This window comes from Peromyscus eremicus, chromosome X (genome assembly GCF_949786415.1).
Source record: "Peromyscus eremicus chromosome X, PerEre_H2_v1, whole genome shotgun sequence".
Classification (NCBI taxonomy): domain Eukaryota; kingdom Metazoa; phylum Chordata; class Mammalia; order Rodentia; family Cricetidae; genus Peromyscus; species Peromyscus eremicus.
The window spans coordinates 39,802,609-39,823,046 of record NC_081439.1 but is presented as its reverse complement, the minus strand read 5'-3'; the positions used below and the strand labels follow the sequence as shown (position 1 = coordinate 39,823,046).

The window sequence follows — 20,438 nt, the reverse complement described above, 5'->3', positions numbered from 1 at the left end:
TGCATCGGACTGAATTAAGCCCTCTGAATGTGGGTGACAGCTGTGTGGCTTGATCTGTTTGTGGAGTCCCTGGCAGTGGGACCATGACTTATCCTAGGTACATGAACTAGCTTTTTAGAGCCTAGGGTGGAATGCCTTGGTCAGCCTTGATGCAGGTATGCCAGCCTGTGTTGACTACCCAAGGGAGGCCTTATCCCTCATGAGGAGTGGAATGGGCAGTGGGGGATTTAGGGGTGACTTGGGGGAAGTGAGAGAAGGGGAAACTGTGATTGGTATGTAAAATGAAAAAAAATCTTAAATTAAAAAAAAAAGGTAAAAAAAAAAAGTATTGCCATGGTCATGGTGTCTCTTCATAGTAATAGAAACCTAACTAAGACACCTCCCTTACTTTGATTCATTTCCTGTTATTTCTTTTGGTGAAATGTACTTGAGACCAATTCTGTCGCTATTTAAAGACTGATGAGTAACCACATCCACTTCAAATACAGATTGAGTGTAAGATTTTCTGTGTAGCATTCAGGGACATTATGCTGGTTGGTAGTTTGTCAAGTTGACATAAGTTATGTTGTCTGAGAAGAGGGAACCTCAGCTGAGAAAATGTCTCCATCAGATTGGCCTACAGCAAGTCTGTGGGGGCATTTTCTTAGTTTATGATTGAGGTGAGGGGATTTAGCCCACCGTGGATAGTGTCATCCCAGGAAGTTGATCTTGGATTGTACAAGAAAGCAGGCTGAGCAGGCCATGAGGATCAATTGAGTTAAAAGTATTCTGTAGCTGGAGTTTCCTCTCCAGGTCCCACCAAGCCCCGGCAGACTGACAAAATAAACTTATAAAATAAACACACAGACGCTTATATTATTTACAATCTATATGGCCACAGCAGGCTTCTTGTTATCTAGTTCTATCTTAAATTAACCCATTTCTATAAATCTATACCTTGCCACGTGGCTCGTGGCTTACTGGCATCTTCATATGTTGCTTGTCATGGCGACTGGCAGTCTCTCTGACCTAGCCTTCCACTTCCCTGAATTCTTCTCCTCCTTGTCCCGCCTATGCTTCCTCATGCCTGGCTACTGGCCAATCAGTGTTTTATTTATTAACCAATCAGAGCAACACATTTGATGTACAGAACGTCCCACAGCAGTATACCTCTGTGGTTCCTGCCTCTGCTCCTGCTTGAATTCCTGCCCTGACATTTTCAGTGATGGATTAGTGCCTCCTCACCCAATAAGTTGTAATATAAAATAAACCATTTCCTTTTCAAGTTGGTGTTTGTCAGTTTTATCTCAGATATAGAAAAGCAAACTAGGACAGGCATCATAAATCTTATTAATGAATTAAGGAGTGTTGGTAGCCATTATGAAACTGATAGGCTCATAGTTTTAGTAAAATCAATGCATCCTTTAAAAACACATTATAAACACAATTTAAATAAATGAATAGATTTTAGAAACACAATACTCAACACTGAGCTTTCGAGATGCATTTAAGGCTAGAGAAACCATCCATACTATGACTCAAATCCCGTGCTTGTTTCTAGTTTTTCTTTTTTCTTTAACAACTAATTTTCAATCTTTCTATCCCTTTTGATAATGTAATACTGTATAGTTAAAATAATGTATGTAACTACAAGTTACATACCTGTAATAAGTATACTACAATCACAATGAAAATCTTTACAAAGAACTGAATATTAGCAATAAACTGACCTTGGACATAGCTGTCTCAGTAAAATTATTTCACTTTGGTGCATACCTCCTCTATCTAGGGTTTGCTATGCTACAGAATCTGTGGATTGTAATTGCTTACTATTTGTCACACCTCCTAATACTGCCATCCCCTGTGGTGGTTTGAATAGGAACGGCCCCCATAGATCCATGTGTGTGAATGCTTGGCCCATAGGGAGTGACACTATTAGGAGGTGTTGCTTTGTTGGAGTAGGTGTGGCATTGTTGGAGGAAGTGTATCACAGTGGAGACAGGTTTCTTCCTGTTGCCTGCAGACCAAGATGTAGAATCCTCAGCTTCCTCTCTAGCACCATGTCTGCCTGCATGCCACCAAGTCTCGCCATGATGATATGGACTAAACTTCTGAAACTGTAAGCCAGCCTCAATTAGATATTTTCCTTTATAAGAGTTGATAAGGTCATGGTGGCTATTCACAGCAATATAAACCCTAACTAAGACACTCTCTATGGGTCAAGCATGAGGGCCATATCTATTCAAACCACCACACTATTATTTCTGTGGTTTTGTTGCTATGCATTTTGTATAAGCTGTTTATTTTTACTTCATATGATATTTTCCTTTGGTTTTCTTATTGCTTATATTTCCAATAATATTATTAATGTAAGATCTGTAAGCTACAACCAATGGGCCAGATCACACATTTTGTAAATAACATATATTTTAGACTCATATGCAACTAGTTCACTCATGGTGAGCTATGTTATTAGTTATGGCTGTTTGGTGCCACAATTAGTATAGTTAAATATGTTTGATTGAGTAGGGAAGGAGTGTAATACAGAGGGAAAAGGAGCAAGGAGAGATAAGTAACACTAAAGAAATTTGTCAAAGCCGTAGGGAAATATTATCTTATGAATTTGCTTAAAACATAGATGTGTGTGTGTGTGTGTGTGTGTGTAGTTTAAATGGAGTTATACTATACAAGGTGATAATGGTCCGTTCCCCCCCCCCCCCCGCCCCAGGAATCAGAGACTAACAAAAACTCCAGTGCTAAGCAAGGTAAACCTCCTTTTGAGTTGTTGGCTAGGAAATCCTCTAAGCAATATAGACTATTGCCATTGTTTTTCATTGTCCCATATCTTGAAGGTCAGACACTATTGCTGAAGCCAGCATGTACATCAGACACAGAACTTAGAGGACTAGAGCTGGTACTGCTAGGAGCCACCTTCTTGAGGGTAAGCTCTCATAGTATCAGAAGTATCATACTGGGCAAGGTACTAAGGGAGACAAATAATGAGTAATGAATAATCCTACCCAGGTGTAAAGTTTGTGAATCACAACAGTTGCTAGCCTAATAAAATATTCCTAATGGTGTAATTATGGTGTGTGTGTGTGTGTGTGTGTGTGTGTGTGTGTGTGTTGGACTTAAGATACATCCAATAGGAGAGAATTCATGCCTGGTACTATAAATAACTATTTTTAAGCCCACTATTCATGGCTATACCAGGTCATTGGCCCTAGAGAACAACCTACTACTGCCATTTTCAAAATCTAAGTCAATACAGCTTTAACTGTATTTCTTAGCTCTCATCCCTAATCAAAGAAACTTCTTTTTGCAACAGATGGAGAGACTACCACAGAGACACATACCTGGTCAGAATGAAAAGAATAAGTGACCTTATGGTGTCCAACTCCAATTAGTCTATCTACAAGACAACACCTATAACCTAAGGCTCAGGGAAGATCATGGAAGAAAGGAAGGAAAGATTTTAAGAGCCAGAGGATCAGAATGTCTGCTGTTAGGTAATGTCTTTAGTCTTGATGGGGAAGTTCCACCCAATAGTGTATCCTAAACAAGATCTGCCTAATGACCATGCCAATTAACATGCTTAACTCAAGGAAAGGCTGATTCAAAAATGAGATCATCTTTGTAAACACAAGCAGTAGTCTGTTCACATGCCAGAGAAAGAGAGAGAAAGAAAGTGCCTATTACCTACCAGGAGAAGAGAAAAAAGCTAAAAGCTAAAGTCCAACCATGTGCTCCAGCTTGAGCCATTTTAAGCTTGAGCCGCTTGTAGCTCCAGCTCCTTTAAGCTCAGGCCACTTGAGTTGGCAATCTGGCCCCAAGTAGCTCCAGCTGCGTGTATCCGGACTGCTTGTAGCTACAGTCGAGTGCAGCTCTGGCTGCGTGTAGCCAGACCACTTGTAGCTCCAGCTAGGCCTGGGGCCTGTAACCCCTGGCCTGTAAGGCCACCAATGGTTTTTGAATGAATTCACCACATACTGGGTGTCAAATGTAGATGAATTTCTAAACAGTCTTATTAAATAAGAAACACAGAGCCAAATACAGAGGTAGTAGCCGAGGAGGTCAGAGCGAATAGCCATGACTAGCCTTAGCTTACCACCAGCAATAGCTTCCACAGAGAGTTTCTTCCTGTCTGACCTGTGCTTTTATTGCCTTCCTGCTCTGCCTTCTCATTGGCTCTAAGCCCAGCCACATGACTTCCTCATTACTGCCTGTCTATACAGACCTCCAGGTCTCTATGGTTGGTACTGGGATTAAAGGCTTGTGTCACCACGATTGGCTATATCCTTGACCACACAGAGACTCTGCCTGCCATGTGATTCATGTGATCAGATTAAGGGTGTAGGCTACCACTGCTTGACTTCTATTTATGGCTCGCTGACCTCTGATCTCCAGGCAAACATTATTTATTAACATACAAATAAAATACCACATTTCAGCACAAATAAAGTATCACCACAACGGCCTTGAGCAATAAGGAGTCCATGTACCTTAGAGGAACAAAATGCTTACTTACCTCCTTCAGAACTCTCTGGGTGGCAAGCCTAAGACACTTACATTTGTGAACTTTTCCCCTCTGGAAGACAATGTCTCTGAGTCCCTCAACTCACCATGCTTTGCTTCCAGGGTAAACCAGTGTCTCATTGGTACTGCTCAGACCAACAAGAAATGAAGATGAAGACAGAGCCTGATTCTTATGCAAGAGAGTGTTCATGTGTAAGAGTTCTCTGTGTGTGTGTGTGTGTGTTGATGTGTACGTACTAGGGCAGGGTAGCAGTAATGTTAAGAGATGCTTTTATTGGGTGAACAACATTATGTACTTACCTATCAGATAATGAAAATTCATTATAGCTTGAAAAAGATTTGTCTCCTTACCCTGGCACGAGGGATTCTAAATAAATCAATTTCCTAATTTAGTTTTATAATGTATTTTTGGTGAACCTCAAATTTATACATACTCATTAAAATAGTAAAGAACTACATAGTATACAGAAGGAAAATCAATATCATTGCTTCCTAGACAACCAATGTTAATTGTGTTAGGCCTTTTAACTTTTCAGCTGTGAAATTCCCCATACTTAAAAAGCATGAATGGATCACTATCTTCTCTGCTTCTTTATACTTCCTGCCCATTACAAGGGAGCTATTAGTCCAGAAATCATTAAATGTAAATAATCAGTGGGGTGTGGAGGCAGGTAGTAATAATAATCAAAAGGAAGTAGCAAGATTAAATCACTTTATTAAGTCCCTGAAACACAAAGTTATAACACATGTGGTCTATTTTTTGATATTTGTGAAAAATATCTCTCTAGGGACCACAGGTGATTTTACACATTTATTTGAATCTTTTAATCCCACGTCACAAAGGAGCATAGCCCATTTGTTTATTATCAGCTATTTTATTAGCATATACTAATTGTACAGAATAGTGTATTTCCTAAAGAGATTTTTTTATATGTGTTTTAATTACTTTTCTTGTTGATAACTATAGATAAAAGCACTGTAGCAAAACCAATAAAAAAGAGAAAGAACTTATTTGGGCTCCTAATTTGATGTCACAATCTATTATAGTGGGAAAATCATGGTGGCAGGAACTAATGATGACTGATTACATTGCATCCATAGTCAGAAAACAGACAGTTATGAATGCTGGTACTCAGCATACTTTCTATTATTCAGTTCAGGTTGCCATCACGTAGAATGGTGCTGCCCAAAGTTAAAATGGGTCTTCTCACCACAATTAACTAATCTAAATAATCTTTTACAGGCATACTCAGAGGCCAACCTAACACTGACAGTCTCTCACAGGTATACAGAGAGGCTTGTCTCCTAGGTAGTTCTTAGACACTGTGGAGGTGATAAGCAATATTAACTATCACAACATGCATATAATACACCTTAAGACATATTCATCCTCCCATTACCCTCTATAATCATCCTCCTGTTACCCTTTATAATCCCTTTATTATTCTTCAGCTTTCTCAAATAGCACCTCCCTCTATTTTCCTATCTTTAAAAAAAGAGACTCCATATCTGAGTGCAAATGTGATATTGTCTTTCTACCTGGCTAACTTTGCTTAGAATGGTCATCTCCCATTTCAACTTGGCCAAGCTAATAGATGAATTGGTAGATGGGTAGATTGATGTGTGTATTGACAGATTGTTAAGTAGATGGATGAAGTCAGTCAACTTGCTATATTGTCATAAATACATACTTTTACATCATATATGTCTGAACATGAAGTCTCTCTTCATCTTTTTACTATGGTGGCCAAGAGCCAACATTGAAGTAACAAAATCCATATTGATTTTGGTAGCAAAACAGCTATATATCATGTCTCTATAATTTGAATAGGGATATTATAATTATTTTAAAAGAAAAACATGGAAAGAAATGGAGCTGTTTACTTTACTATGGCTCCATAATTCCTCTCCTTTTCTGTGGTTATCAACCTCGGATGCATAACCGAGTCATTGAGAGGAACTTTTAAATTGAGATGCTGTGACCACAGACCACTTAATTCAGAATCCCTGAAAATAGATCCCAAGGGGGAAACTATTTGTCAAAGTTCCAAAGCGCAGCCAAGTTTGAAAACTACTGATTTGCTGCTCTGTCTGAGATCTATCCCTTCAAAGTCCACACATTTTCTAGTCCCCTTAGTAATTAACATTTAAAGGAAACTAAATGCCACCTTGCTGATAATGTTATATGTGATAAAGATTATAGAATTTCTTTCGTTTGAAGTCTGAGAAAAATTTACATATAAAGGAATAACAAAAAACAGCTTGTAAAATAACTTGTGATAGTTCAGATTATTTGAATGCTTTCCTTTAACTATTGCTTCCTTATCAGAATTCAAAGGTGCATAGAGCTTTTAGAACAGCACTAGTGAGGAACACTTTATACTCTGTCACTGAAAAATGAAAGTGTTCATTTCCTCTCAGACAAGTCAGTAACAAACAACTATTTTCTAGCAACTGGACTGTATCCATCTATTCATTTCCTGTGCCTCATTGAACACCATTAGGAACATAGCGGGTTTTTAGTTACTACCAATCCTGGCTACTGTAGAATTAGTCAATTACATGACAATTTAAAACAGCAGCAAGGATGGTTTTCTTTTAAGCAATACTTGATGCTTTCAATAATGGGTACACTTTTTTTCTTTTTTTGTTTTTATTCTAATTAACAAATCAGTTTGTGTTTTTTTATGTATATATAAGGAGAAAATCTTTCCATGAGTAGAATGTAGCTCCTGAGCAGACCATAGGTCAAGCAATAAAGACTTTTTAGGATACTTAATTGCTTAATTATTTTCTACTTAGAGTAATAGATGATTTTTGCAAAATTAAAACTTACCACAATAAAGAGAATATCATATTACACCTAGAACAGTGTTAGCACTTAAAACATTGCAAGAAAAATCAAATAGTTGTTATAGAGCAGAGAAAGGGGTGGGGTATTGGTGGGTTTTTATATCTATCACAATGTCTATACTAAGCATATAGTACATTTATTATAAAAAGATTATTAGCCATTGTACTTCTGAGTTGGGAAATACTAACACTTTATTAATATTTTCCTTCCTTTGTTCTAATGATATATTCACCAAATAACCTACTAAAAATAATTTAGCTTCCCACTGAGGTAGCCAAACCCCCCTCAATGTGTGTGTGTGTGTGTGTGTGTGTGTGTGTGTGTGTGTGTGTGTGTATGTGTGTGTGTGTGTGTGTGTGTGTGTGTGTGTGTGTGTGTGTGCACGCAGAAGAGGTAGGGATAACTTGCTTTTCTGAAGAACAAAATTTCTAACCAGTAGAAAGCCTTGATATATTGTGATTTTAAATGAAGTTTGATGAATATGAACTCCTTGCCAGCAGCCAGGTAGTATATATTGGCAAAGCTAAGAACTCACTAGGGGAGAGGATCCCCTACAGGTATTCTCACTCCTATTGATTCTAAAGCATTTAGGCATAAGATCTGAAAAGCTTCTCTTTCTTCTTTTGTTTTTACTGATCATATATCAAACAAAAATTAGACATATCCACCATACCAGCCTTATCAGCCTGAGACCTATCCCACCACACAACATTCTGGGTTTAAAAATGTCCCATCGTGGTTTCAATACTCCATTACTAAAGTTATGCAAATTTTAAATAGTTTCATTGCTGAACTTGAGCTTCATATGTGAGTCATATGAGGCAATGGGACACGTGCATGAGCAAAACACATACTTGTAATGTATATCAGTCCTTGCTAATCCATTCATATTTGGAGCACATAACTCTATTGGAACCACAAGAGATTTCAAGCAGGTAAAAAATGAGTATATCATAGACATCTGTGAAAAGGCATGCTTTCCAGGAGAATGAAAGCTTTATTTTGGGTAAAAAGAGACAGGCAGCTCCTACAAGACAGTGTATAGCCTGCTCAATGCCAAAAGGAGCAGGATAAATCTAGTCTCTCATCCTTCTTTGTTACATTCTCATTACTGGCCCAAGAGTGGTATTGATCTGTGGAGAGACGGACTTGCTGAGGACTTCTACAAGTTCAGAAAGAGAGTTCAAGTTCTGAGACCTAGATGATCACAGACTAGGTCCAGTTCAACCCCTGTTCTCTGCGCTTGAAACATGGAAAAGTTTGCAGTATGATGACTGGAATACCAGCTCATTTCCTTATATGCATATGTATTTGATTACTTTGTTTGGCTATAAAATGTGTATAACAGTAGCTGTAAGGTCTTTGATGTCTGCAATCCACTATGAAAATGTTGAGAATTCTAACACAAGGTGTATATGAAGCAAAGGTCATCAAGGGTATGTCATGCCATTCCTGTCAGGTTTAAGATATTCACATGAGTATTTTATTGAAAAATGTTCACACATTTCTCAGTCTCATTTTCAATGCCAAGAATCATTATCATTCAAATTTCATATGGTAGAAAGGTAAAACTCATTTTCCATTTACTAAAATAGCTAAACATAATGGTTGGAATAGCTACTCTCAATGTGTCTGAGTAGTTAACTGTCAAATAAAAACCAAGATACAGCCCGCTGAAGATTCATATTCTATTTGCTACACATGCCTAGGTCAATAGGAAATTAAGAACATTAGTCACAAAGCCCACTTTTTCCCTCGAGATATTCTCCGCTCACTTTCTTTTGACTGGTAGGATTCATCATTTCTCCTTAGCCAATGGCATTTCTAGCTTCCATTTATTCTCCCTTTCCCCTCAAATAGAAATCAAAGAACAAATTACTGTATTACTTCTGCCTATGGATAATATATGATTCAGAATTAGCTTCTGCTTTCCTAAGCCCTTATTCGAATTCCTGAAATCCAGCTCAATTTTTATTTTATTGGCCATACATACATTTTCTTTCAGTGAAAAGACCCACAGGTACCCTTGGCAATTTGTGAGATTTCTTTTGTGTATATTTATGAGTGTATGTATTTGTGGTTTTGTTCACCAAAATATGGTACTCTTCAGTTATTAGACATTAACAACTCCCTTCTTGTTGCCAGTTGATAGAAATATCTCCAAGAAAAAATTTTAAGTATCATGTTTTTTTTTAAATATTATCTGCTTTCTCCTATAAAATCTCAACTTGTCCTTTAAGATACTGAAATGGATATTTTATTAGTTACTCCCAGGCACATGTAAGTATTTTGCTAAAAACAAACTAAATATTTTGGAGTTACTGTTTATACTATGTTGGCCTTTTACTTGTGCCAGTAACAGCAAGTCCTTTATAGCATAGCAGCATACTTGTTATTTAAATTCACGCTCATTTTCTCTTTGCAGAATGTCATTCCAATATTTCTTTCAACTGGAATTTAGCATTCCAAGTTGCCTGTTCCTCTTACTTTTTTTTTATACTAAAGGCTGCCAGAAAACAAACAAAACAAAACAAAAACATGAAATCTACCCAAAAAGTTCTCATGAAAGGAATGTAAGTAAAGCATAAAGTATGTAACTTTATATAAAATATAAAGGAATAAAGAAAGTAAAGCATTAATGAAGTATGACCCTTCCCAGAGAAGTTTCTCATATCTCTACCTGTCAAATTGAATTGTCTTCTGCCACATTTGAAGAGGTTGTGTGTTCATGTGGGGAGCACACATATGAAAAGAATTTTACATAAGAAAGAGATTTAAGAAATAACTGAAAACTCAAAAAAAATCTATAAATTTTTATACTATTATTATTTGAAGTTAAGACATTAGTGGAGTATAAGAAAAGAAAATGTATTTGAACTTGAATCCAGAACATTCCTAGCAGAGGTACCTTGTCAGTGAACAAATAGGCAATGAAATGTAAGTCCAACGTTATAGTTGGTTCTACAATAAATTATATTTATAGTGTTATAATAATGTACATGCTGTTTATGTTTTCACGTTTTAGAATGCATCTTTGACCAAATATGAGAGACCTAATTATATTTAGCAAACAAAGAAAAATACAAGTCACCATAAAATTAAAAAGAGTTTATAGAATTTGGGAGAAGAAAGTTGGGAGGAGAAAAGAAGACACACAGAAGACCATTAAAATCCCCATTTCAGTATGTAAAAAGGATTAGGAGACATTGATCACAATTTGTAGAAAAAAATGATATATTTATAATCTTTTATAGGTGTTCTCCATGAGCCTTAGAGTAGAGTTAAGGCATTTCTTTACAAACTTATCACTGCATCCTATTGAAATGACTTTACTTTTACACTAAACTTCCAAAACTATTGCATTAAAAAATAAAACATTAGTCAGTGGAAACACACATGGGGTGTGATTAACAATTTTTCCTTTTTGAATCTGGCAAAGGCCTTTGTCATTATATGCATCGTAGAAATAGCAATTACTGTTTTTCTTATTCTTTGAGCTTCTTGAAATTGCTTATATTGGAACATTATATAAAGCTGAATTTTAATATGCTGTGTTATGTGAAGTTTGATTTTGACTTTTGAATATAATTATCAAAACTTTTTTCTTTCAAAATGCATCTTTAACTCTCTGGTTTCAAATCACTTTAGCCATAGTTTGATATATTCTCTCCTTTCACTGATTCGTCTGGATGTGATATGTTAGAGTGACAAATAGTTACATGCTGTTTATGCTTATTGAGAGTTTACTGTGAGGACAAGATGGGTTCCCTTGTCTCAGAACAGAACGTGTTTATTTTAAATGTCCTCCAAAAATTCTTCTGGGTCAGGAAGGCTCCCTGGCTCTGTAACAGCAAGAATGAACAGCAAACAGCTAAGGATGTAAACATTGTACAACTAGAAAGTAAACCACTGTCGAGAGAGTTTACTATTGTTTATCCTATGGTATAAAAATGCACAGCTATGGTAGCTCATTCTCCTCAGGGAAGAAATGAAATGTATATCATTTGGGTAGAATTATTACACATTTAGTATTTAATGAGCAAATGACCGTGTGTCTGCCTGTCATAAATACACAAGGTGAAAGGACAAGTGAGTCAATGGTTCTTCAGCACTACTCTCTATACTGCTAGCAGATTAACTTCAGATTAACATCTGTCACACTTACACATCCCCTAGTTAATTTTTATATGTTTGGCTATATCTTAGCTTATAGAAGAACGTACATACCAAAATCAATTTCTCTCCCAAAAATGTATGTATCTCTGAAATATATTTAAACATATTTCTCACTTCTCCCTCCTCAAGAGTACCATGGAGGAAAAAGAGGGAGCTGGTCTCCCTCAGGCAGGAGAGAGAGAGAGAGAGCTGGCCCAGGGGTCAAGAGAGTCAAAAGAGGAGAACTAGCCCTGCCCTACATCAGAAGAGAGGCCCTGAACCTGCCCAGCCAGCACACTAGAGCAGGCCTGTTGTCAGGGTAGCAGCTGGGCCAGCCCTGAGGGTGTGAGAGCAGGACAGCTGATTATGCCCTCCTCCCCCAAATGTTCCCTACATCAATCAGGAGAGAGAGGCCTTCATCCTTGCCTGGGAAAACAGTAGATCTGGCGATATGAGTGAGGGGGACTAGGATCTGAGGGCCAGAGAGCAGGAGAACTGACCCTGCTCCTGGCTGTAGGCTGCATTGAGTGAGCTATCCAAGGCAGTGCTGGAGACTATGAGAGAAAGTTGAAGAGCTGACCAACCCAGCTACCACCCAGACCCAGAACCAGGGCTATGAGTTGACCCATTCCCAGAATCCACCCCATCTATGAGCTGTTGGAGCACGTGAAGGGCACGAATCCACAGATGCAAAACAGCAGGATCTTTATGTCACAGGACAACAACAGGATATCCAAGTGGAGCTCCAGTGAGAGAGCCCATTATCTGTGGTGAAACAGAAGCTAGAGGCCTTGAGCCAGACCAATGACTCTTGGTAATAAACACTTGCAATTAAAGATTAACAGACTAAAGGGTAAACTTGTGAGTCTCAAGGAGCCACGCTATAGTTTCCACCAAGAGATTCTTCTTATTTGTTTTTGGTTTTGGTTTTTCTTTTAAATTTGGTTTTATTTTACGGGGGAGCTTGCAAGGGCAGAGGGCAAATGCAAGGGAACTTGGAGATAAGTGGTAACGGGATGCATGATGTGAAAATCCACAAATAATCAATAAAAGTAGAAAACAAGAAAAGAGAGAGAGATAAAAACTAGAACCCAAACCACTAATGGAAGTTGAGATAATGCATTTTCAAAAAAAAAAAAAAAACTGCTTCTGACATACAGCTGGCTACATTTGTCTCTGCCAATCTAATGTAAATTAATCGTTTCTTATGCTTTCTGAGAATCATACCATATATAATATCTACTAATTAAAAATCTCAAATTATTTTAAAAGGCTTTATGGTTTTATTACAATATAATTAACTTTTTGTGCTCAGAACACTGTAACAAAAAACAGTTTAGTGAGTTTATCAGTCTTGCTCAATGGTATATTATTGAAAACACATGCTTTTAAAGTACATGCTTTGCCTTTTTTTGCCTGTGCTTCCATCTGATTTTAATTTGAATTTACTGACTCTTGTATAGGAGCTGGTATTTTCCCCCCAAATCCAGTGGCGTGCAACCTTTCCTCAACATTATAGTTACCTGGGGAGCTATTAAACATCTCATTGACCATAAGGCCTCCTGAACCAATTAAACCAGGATCTTCTCAGGCAGCACCCAGGCAACTGTGCATTTTAAAGGCTCTTATGAAGTAGCAATACCTGAAGAGTCCAGGGGCATTCAGAGTGCTATGCTCACAGACTGCAGCAAAGTCACAGCAACACCAGAGTCATTAAAATATGCAGAAAGGGGCGGGTTTAAGATTAAACATTAAGGCTTACATATTTTGCAAATGTAGCTAATTGAATAAATAAGTAAATAAATTAATCCCAGTATCTCCAAAAAACACACTTACTTTGGCTATGAACTGCACCTCTCAACAAATTGTCCAGAATATAACCCATTCAGAGAAACCATCACACTCACAAAAATTTATCAGGAAGAACTATTTTATTTTACTGAGAATCTTTAATTGCCTTTTGGAAAATCCATCCAGAATCCCTTAAGCAATTTTTATACTGTATATACAGAAGTAATTAGGAATCTGGCCTCTGGCCCACCTCAAAAATTTAAATAAATAACCCTCAAAATGAAGTTATGCCCATTCATTTTCTTCTAAAATTCTTTTAAAGTTGTCTGCATAGCATAATTTTGAAGTTGATTTCATTCACACTCTGCATTTTCTTATTCATGGAATCATAAGTTTAAAAATAAAAAAAAATATTTTTGCTTGAGTTGCCAAGGAATGTCTAGTTCAGCATTAAAATAAAGATGGTCCAATTTAGTGTTATTTAGATATATAATTAAAAATTACCCTAGTAGTAATTTATAAAAGGTTATTTGTCAAAAGATAAAAGCAATTGTTACTAAACTTTTCATAATGAAAAGTCATGCATTTTTCATATATTACCATAACATTAATACCCTGTACAATTGGCAAGTCGATATAATCCTTGCCCTGTAATGAGGATTCCCAGTTAAGAGGAAGTATAAAGGATACATAAGATTCAGGTAGAGGAAATGAGAAAAGGATATCTTTCCCAGGAAGAGGTTGAAGAGGGCAAACTAACATTTCTAAACTTTAGTGTAACAGATTTGAGACGTTATATGGTACAGTTTGTGTGCTACTTATAAAAGAATATCCTATGGCTATGACCATACTTGCTGGAAAGTAAGAGCTAAACAGGATGGACACAGTCATCTAAGAAGGTAGTCATAACTGGACTTTAGTGTAATTTTTATGCACATATACAAACAATACTTTCAGACATGTTTTGACTGCACATGCCACATTAAGTAAACCATGAAAGTATATGTTTTAGTCACTGTTCTATTGCTATGAAGGGACAATATGACCATGACAACTCTTGTAAAAGAAATCATTTAACTGGTAGCTTGCTTACAGTTTCAGAGCCATAGTTCATTATCAACATGGTTGGGAGCATGGCAACACACATGGTGTTGGAGCAGTAGCTGAGAATTACATCCTCATCTGCAGGCAGAGACTGAGCCTGCCATAAGACTTTGAAACCTCAAACTGCACCCACAATAGCACACTTCCACCAACAAGGACACTTCTACTCCAACAAGGCCACACCTCTTAATCCCCATCAAGTAGTGTGACTGCGTGATGACCAAGTATTCGAATATATGAACCTAAGGGGGTTATTCTCATTCAAACTACCACATTCTATTCCAACACATTCATAGTAGCCATGTCATAAGGCAAAAATGCATTCAGTCCAACTTCAAAAATCCCCATAGATTTCAGCAATCTCAACAGTTTAATAGTCCAAAGTCTCTTCTGGGACTTACAGAAATCTCTTAAGTGTAATACCCTGTAAAATCAGAATCAAAAGCAGATCACGTGCTTCCAACATACAATGACACAAAAAATACATCACCATTCCAAAGTGTAGGAAAAGGCACATGGTGAGGAAATACTGGACCAAAGCGAGACCAAAAACAAGCAAGACAAACTCCCAATTCTCCATCCACATGTCTGATGTCAAGTAGCTCTTGAGATTTCCAACTCTATTCAGCTTTGTGAACTGCAACATGCTTCTTTCTCTTGGACTGGTTCCACACCTGGTCTGCAGTTTTCCTTGGCAGGTATCCCATAACTCTGCCGTCTCCAACATCTTTGGGCTTCCAAGACAATCTAGGCTTCACCTTCATAGTTCCATATAATGGCCAGTCTAGGCCTCCATGCTGTGATACCTCAGACACATATCTGGCCTCAGTGGCTTTCTTTAGACACAAGGGGAGATTCCACAAACCCTTTCTTATGTCCTTGACTCTAAAGCCAGAAGCACTACATGTCTGAAACTGACAAGTTCTATTGCTTGATGGGGCTGGAAATTGATCCTCCTTGTACAATTATATTTGTATCATCTTTCTGTTGTTGAAGGTTTCCTTCACTGACACACACACACACACACACACACACACACATATACACACATATATATGTATATACACACACACATATATGTATATATATATATCATATATATGATATGTATATATCTTATAATATATAAGAATCATTCTCATTCAAACCACTATGGTATGCAAGATTAACAGACACAGAGAGAGGAGTAATGATGACAAAACCTTTCTTGGCCTTGGAAATTGCCATTGAGAAAGTACCTCTCTACCCTATTTAATCAGAAGGAAAGGAAATGGCTGCTTTTTCAAGTGAATCCAGTTACCTCAGCAGTCTTTTACATAGAGCTACAGTATGCTCCATGTTTTCTAGATGTCATGAACAAATGTTATTCTTGTGAGACCCAAGAGAAGACAGTCTAACACGTACAAGGCTGTACTAGCATCTGCACTGGTAAGTAGTGCTTTAGGAATATGTTGTAGTTGAAATTTTCTTGGGTGTTATGGGAATGACTTATTTTGTATCATTCATTTAAATAAGCACAAATTATGAAGTATAGTAAGCCATTTTTATATTGTCCTTTTCTCTACCTCTTTTATCTAAGTTAGGTCTGCTAAATGTTTTAGCAGTGAACTTTTCAGTTGCTAAAAAACAGAAACAACAACAACAAAAACACTTATCAATTCCATATGCCTCAATTCTAAGATAGGTTCAAAGAATATTTTCTTCTGTCAAAGCAGGAGATGCCAAAGTATTTAAATTAGTTAACCACAGTTACCCTGTGTCACTGATAGAAGATGAGAATATTCACATTATATTGTCTTTTCCCTTTGCTACTTTTTCCAAAATATGTTGGAAATAATGTTGAGCAAAATAGTACTGCATGTGTAGAGTTTTAAATTTTCCAAAGCCTTTAACATTATATCACATATCAAAGCAACCTTGATACCTAGGTATAGTCATGGTAAAGGTGATAAAATAAAATACAGAGAGTGTCCCAAGATTTAATAATTTTGAAATAACTTTAACAAAGTTTTGTCTCAACAATTAACAAATCAAAAGCATGTCCTTTCTCATTAAACCATGTTTTTTTGTGTATCCAACAAATAAAACTTTCAAAGAAATGTTTTGATTTAAATAGTCCAAATCTTTCCACATGTTCTTGTTCTTTCATAAAATTAACAAAAGAAAAAGAAATACTATTACTCTTATGCTGTGAAACACAGACATAAAGTGTGTGTAAAAAATGTAAAGTGTTCATGTAAAAATACCTTAATGTTTTGATGCCTCACTATTTCAATTAGATTATTAAAGACACACATAAACACATACATGTTTAATAGACATGATAGAATAAATGAACAGCTAGATCAGATAGATAGATAGAATAACACATAGGAAGATAGATGATAGATATTAGTGATTAGCATTGAGTGAAAAATGAAAACACTCAAGCTTGCCTCAAAGATAGGAAGAAAATTACTAGGTACAAATGAATTACTCAAACACATTTTCTTCTTTCCTTAATTATATGCATAAACTTTAGTAATTTTTATGGTGGTTCTTTTAGCTTATCAGATTGTGACACAGATTCATACCCTATCATGCAATCATTGTGATACTCTTTCCTATTTTTAATGTTTCTTATTCCATGATGTATTTCAATGTAAAGAATAATCTTGGGATAGGAAATAGATGGTATTCTTTATAATCACCAATTAATTTGTATTAGTGTCCCAAATAGGTCTCCCTAAAAAGGTCAACACTGCTGCAAATTTAAAAGCAGTCAAAACTCTATTGTTCTTTTTCAGTGTGTCCCTGACAGAAATGCTCAGAGATATATAGTGAATTCACTTAACCACATCATAATTTCAAGACATGCCTTCAGTGTTTTGGTGTGGCTCTCTAAGCAAACATTTCAAGGAGTACCATGTAGAAGTTATACTTAATGATAGAAAAGCATGTATGTCTCCTTCATAGCAACTAAATGGCAGAAAGTTAAGCCTAACCATGTCACTTGGTAATCTCACAATTGACAGGAGTTTGTCTGTGAAAGGCTGGTATGTTAATCACAATAAACAGTGAGTGTAAAGGTACAATGGACTAAAATGGAGCAGTCTAGGGGAAAATTACAAATGTGTTAGTATTGCTAAGCACAACAGTATGTGTAGCCTAAAGTTGCAACATATGGAACCAGAACTGTCATAATGAGATAGATTTTAAGAAACCCCTACTCCATGGCAGGACCTTAGACAGTAGAGGTCAACTATGGTCATTAGTACACATCTAAACAATAGCATGCACGTAATGATAATTGAAGTGGAGGTAGTGGTAAGAAAAACCATAACTAAGACAATGAGCATTTGTAACAATCCTGAGACTATTCTAAGGACTTTGCATGGATTAGCTCTCCTATTCTGTATGCACTGTTTTACTTCATATGTTTAGAGAGATTATTTCTGTTAGGACTATGAAGATAGTTGAATAAATATATAGTAAGGTATTGGATAACTAAGAATTTCTTAGAAGGTACAGTCTGGAAGTACCATAGCAGAGAAAACAAGTTTTATACCATAAATCTCATTTACAGGTAAGAATACTGACTCAGAGTTTAAATTGTATGGCTTCAATCTTCTAACGCTTCATCCATTGCATTTTCTCTCTATTATGATTACTTATTCCAATTTTATATGATCAGACATTCAAGAAAATAAATAAAACTATCATGTATTATGAATACTAAATGACAAGACAGCTATGCATATAATAAGAGAACCAGGAAGCACATCAAAATCCCAGGGACATATTCATTTGTGCCCACTTTCATTTATTCATATATTCAATAATCATTTATAGAGTCTTTTATGAGCCATGCACTATAAGCTAAATCCTGGGAACACAGAAAAATGAGCATATAATTGAGTCTGCTTTTTTCCGCTGAATTCTATCCAGTTTTCTGGTGGTATTTGGTAGGTTGAATCACCTAAAGCTACCTTCTAGGATTATCACATTCACACTCTCAACTCTTTTCCACTTTACAAAAACATAACACACACCATAAACCAAGAAAATTATCAGTCCAGGGAGGCTAATTCCTTCAATAGTGAAGAATTCCTATATTGTCAGCAAGATTTAGCCGATAGGCAATGAGGTAGAACAGCTACAAGCATTTCCACTAATCTGCAGCTTCAGACTGTGTCCCACCTGCTTTCAGGTGGAACACAGAGATGAATAATCAAAACTTTCCCAGCCCAGGACATACTAAAACCTGAGGAGGCCATCAAATTTCATATTTGACACAATTGTGTCTCTCGCCCTAATGGACTACTTCTCAGAACAAAGTTTTTTAGACATATAACTTTAAGGGGGAAATATCAATATTTGAAGAAAATAAATGTGCTTGAATGTCATTCTCCTTATGATTCACTTGCTATTCCTAGGGTGTTCTTGAGCAGGGTAAGTGGACTACTGAAGACAAAATAATCCCTAGAATTCTGACATCTTCTATTACCTTAGACTGATTGAAAATCAGCTTCTCTTCTGTTGAGATGAATTACGTGACAGTTACCAGAACAATTCTTCCCAGGGGTTTCCCCTCTCTGAAACCTTTCCCACCCCCAGGCCTCAGAAAGTCACTTTGGTGAGCTTCAGTCTATCTTAAGGCATTATTCATATAACCCAAGGAAATAGAGAGGTTTGATGACTCATTTGTAATGATCTGAGGTACCTGAAATATTCTATTCATTTCAGTTTTATATTTCTTTGAAATAAATGTACTTACTGCCCTAAGGGTAACTCTGATATTAAAGAGTCCCATTTGTTACATATATTGCAGAACCTACATCCTCAAAATAGGATTATTTATCAGAAACCTTAACAAAAATAAAAATGCTAACCTTTTGGAACATCATGCATTTTTACAATTGACACCACCTCCATTCAAATATTGATGTAGACTAAATGGCCTTTAGTAGAAATTTCAGAATGTGCTAGGATAACCCCTTTTCCCAAGCCACTGTTCTGTGGATAGGGAGTTTTCTCAATCTAAGTTCTTAATAAGAGTCTTTCCTCTAAGTGAAGAAGAGGTATTGCTGAAGTCACTTGTGGATGTTTATGTGTGTTCTGTGTCTTCAGAGCAATGTCAGGTCATCACAGGTTTCAAGTATCTAAGATAAAGTTCAGATCAATTTTATCACACATTCCTTCAAAAAGCCTCAGTCTCCTAAGAGGCTAGGATATTTTTCACGTCCATAATTCACTTTCCCATGACTGCATGTTCCATATGCACGAAATCCATTCAGCATCTGCTTTCCAAACTTTGGAAATCTGAGTTGAAAAATCAAACTTTTATAAGTGAACGCATGTACTTTTCAGACTGTCAATTCTTGCTCCAAATTCTAGTCTTGGAAAACCTTTACTGTTTTACTATATGTTAAATTTCATAATGATAATCTTTCTAAAAAGCTTTGAAATTTTATGCTACTACACACAAAAAATAATTCCTAATTCAAACTTAAAATATGAGGAATTGTTTCACAATAAAAGATCATATTTACAAGCAAACAATGAAATTTTTTTCTATTGCCAAACAAGGCTCAAGTGAATTAGCCATCCAGTTTAAAATGAGCCTTGTACTAAGTATATAAAAAGCAAAATATCTCATTCCATATTTGCCATTCCTTGAGTACCGGTCAAGTGATATAAGCCAACCATAATTTTTAGGGTTTTGCTCATCTCTACAATAGTCCCAGGCTAACCCAGCTACCACCCACGCCCACATCCAGGGTTTTGAGTTGTCCCACTTCAACATCTACCCCATCTACGACATGCTAGAAAGCATAAAGGTCCTGTGGAACTATAGTTACAAGATCTTCATAACTAGGAACAAGAGCAGGATATCCAAGAAGAATTTTGGTGAGGGTCCAATATTGATGGTGTAGCAGAAGCCAGAGTCCTTGAATAAGACCAACAACTCATTGCAATGAACATGTGCAAGTAAAGCTGTTTGGGCAAAAGGGCATACCATATGACACACTGCACCTTC

At 36.6% G+C, this 20,438-nt stretch overlaps 1 protein-coding gene across 8 annotated transcripts in view; it reads right to left on the bottom strand.

Moving 5' to 3' along the window:
* The window catches only part of Dmd (dystrophin), a 2,092,376-nt gene that overhangs the window by 1,836,592 nt on the left and 235,346 nt on the right, over positions 1-20,438 (bottom strand). The window lies entirely within an intron of this gene.